This window comes from Sardina pilchardus, chromosome 19 (genome assembly GCF_963854185.1).
Source record: "Sardina pilchardus chromosome 19, fSarPil1.1, whole genome shotgun sequence".
Classification (NCBI taxonomy): Eukaryota; Metazoa; Chordata; class Actinopteri; order Clupeiformes; family Clupeidae; genus Sardina; species Sardina pilchardus.
Genome location: NC_085012.1, coordinates 27,373,711 through 27,376,210, shown reverse-complemented (window position 1 = coordinate 27,376,210; position 2,500 = coordinate 27,373,711). Strand labels below are relative to the sequence as shown.

Here is a 2,500-nt window from a genome sequence, read left to right as displayed (position 1 = left end):
TCTGTTGTTTTTTCTGTCCCTGACTTTACATACTGACTGCTTTTCTGCTTTCTTTTTTCCTCCTCTTCTCTTTCCTTTTTCCTCTCTTTCTGTCTTCTCCTCTTCTCATCTCTCCTCATGTCACCCCCACTTCACACACACACACACACACACACACACACACACACACACACACACACACTGTAAAATGCTGTTGTGACAGGCAGCTGAGTGTGTGAAGTGTTCTCAGATGTAGCCTTTCAATGAGAATCAGTGGAACACACACAGCGGCACTTAAACTGGACACACGTTTTAACACACCAGGACTTGCCCTGTCCAGACAAAACAGCGCGTTCTGGTAACAAGACACTCACTCACTCACTCACTCACTTACTCACTCGCTCACTCGTTCACTCACTCACTCGTTCACTCGTTCACTCGTTCACTCGTTCACTCATTCACTCTCTCACTTGCTCACTTACTCACTCATGCAATGTCAAAGGTCACCGATTCCAGTTCATTAATCTATTAACCCTTTCAATTCATATAATGGATAGCAGGTACTAGAGGATTTTTGTTTTGTTCACAAAGGGGAAATAAAGTCTAAGCACAGACATGTGTCTGGTGTAGAGGCTTTCTCAATCTGAACAAGTTGTTGATGAAGAGACTGATTGAAAGAGAAGGAAAGGCAGAGCAGAGGGAGGAAAAGGGAAAGAGAGGGGGGTGAAATGTGGCTCTGAGCCCGTCCCAAACTGTGATGTTTGTTGCATGCAGCGCCTCGCCGTAATGGATGTGTTTGATTCGAGCAGTGACACTTTGAAATGCGGCCAGTATTAAAATCCCATCGACAGGCTTTCGCACTCTAAGCCGACTGATTGCTCTCAAATGTGACCCCTCGGTTCTAACGGGAACTTCCGCCAGCGCCGTGCTCGAAAGAACCACAGAGGGGGCCCCAATTAGAGAGGACAGATTCTGAGAAAAGCATCTCTCACATTTCTCTCTCTTTCCCTGCCTTTCTTTTCAGACAACCCCCCCCCCCCCTCACACACACACACACACACACACACACACACACACACACACACACACACACACACACACACACACTCACACCCCTCTCCGTAGGAGTCGCGTTTGATTACGTCTGTCTTGCGGAGCGGGATACTTACCGCTTGGCTTCATTTAAATCCGTTACAGTGTTGGCTTAATTAAAACAAACAGTGCGGAGGTTGGGGGGATCAGCGCGGGCCACCAGAGATGGGGGGGGGGGGGGGATGGCCCTGTCGGCCCCAGCCGCGCGGCTCATGCTACACTCGGGGCACAATTAGCCGACTAGACCTAAACATTTTGATCTGGGTCAAGTCTGACCACCATTTTCCACCACGGGGAGAATGGATTTGGATTCCATTGTTGCTCCGTAAATATTTCCTATACTGGCGAGCCAACGCTATATATTATATACTCCTATTGGTTTTTGCATTACAATGTAGTTTTATGACATGTTCCTTTTTTTAATTTTGTGTGTGTGTGTGTGTGTGTGTGCACGTGTGTGTGTGTGAGGTTTCCTCGGTGGCTGGGGCCAGTGTGTGTGTAACGTGATGACCTTGCTGGCCTGAAGGCTTGTGAAGGGGCCGAGACTGCCAGGTGGTAGTAGTACTGTATGCACCCTCTACCTTTCTCTCTCTCTCTCTCTCCTCTCTGTCTCTCTCTCGCTCTTTTCTCTCTGTCTGCCTCTTATTTCTTACTTACACGTTCTGTTATTCTTTCTTTCTTTCTTTCTGCAGACTTTCTTATCTGCATTAAAAACATTCTCACTTTTTCCATGATACACGCCTGCACTCGTTCTCTGTCTCTCTGTCTCTCTCTCTCTCCTGCTTTCCCTCCCTGTTCTTAGGTCATTCTGTGTAGATCTCTCTCCCTCTCTCCTGCTCTCTCTCTATCTCTCTCTATCTCTCTCTCTCTCTGCCCGACTGATGAGTTTATGGGGACAGTTGCGCTCTCGGCCAGTAAATCACCCACCGGCGTCTCAGCTCGGCTGGAACGATGACACATTTTATCCAGCGCGTCTTAAGCACGAGAGACAGAGCGCGACCGAACGCGAGCGCGCCGAAAAAGTGATGCTGACAGAGAGAGGGAGAGAGAGAGAGTGTAGGGGAGAGAGAGAGAGAGAGAGAGAGAGGGGGACAGAGAGAGAGTGTGGGGGGGGAGAGAGAGAGGGGGACAGAGAGAGAGTGTGGGGGAGAGAGAGAGAGAGAGAGAAAGAGAGAGAGAGGGACAGAGAGAGAGTGGGAGGGCAGAGAAAGACAAATCTGAGGGATGTGAGATGGACAGCAAAGAGTCTCACTGAGAGAGAAAGAGAGCGAAGGAGAGACAGAGCAAGAGAGAGGGAAAGAGGAAAAGAGGGGTGTTAAATCCTGGCGTGACTGGGGCTGCAGCGCTGGTAAAAAGTTTAATGGTTTGTTTTGGAGCGGCTCGCGGACGGTCGGCGGATTGGTGCGTGGGGTGTAACGTCTTGAGGTGT

General features: G+C 49.4%; 1 protein-coding gene across 2 annotated transcripts in view; it reads left to right on the top strand.

Moving 5' to 3' along the window:
- The window catches only part of mpp7a (MAGUK p55 scaffold protein 7a), a 127,156-nt gene that overhangs the window by 110,264 nt on the left and 14,392 nt on the right, over positions 1–2,500 (top strand). The window lies entirely within an intron of this gene.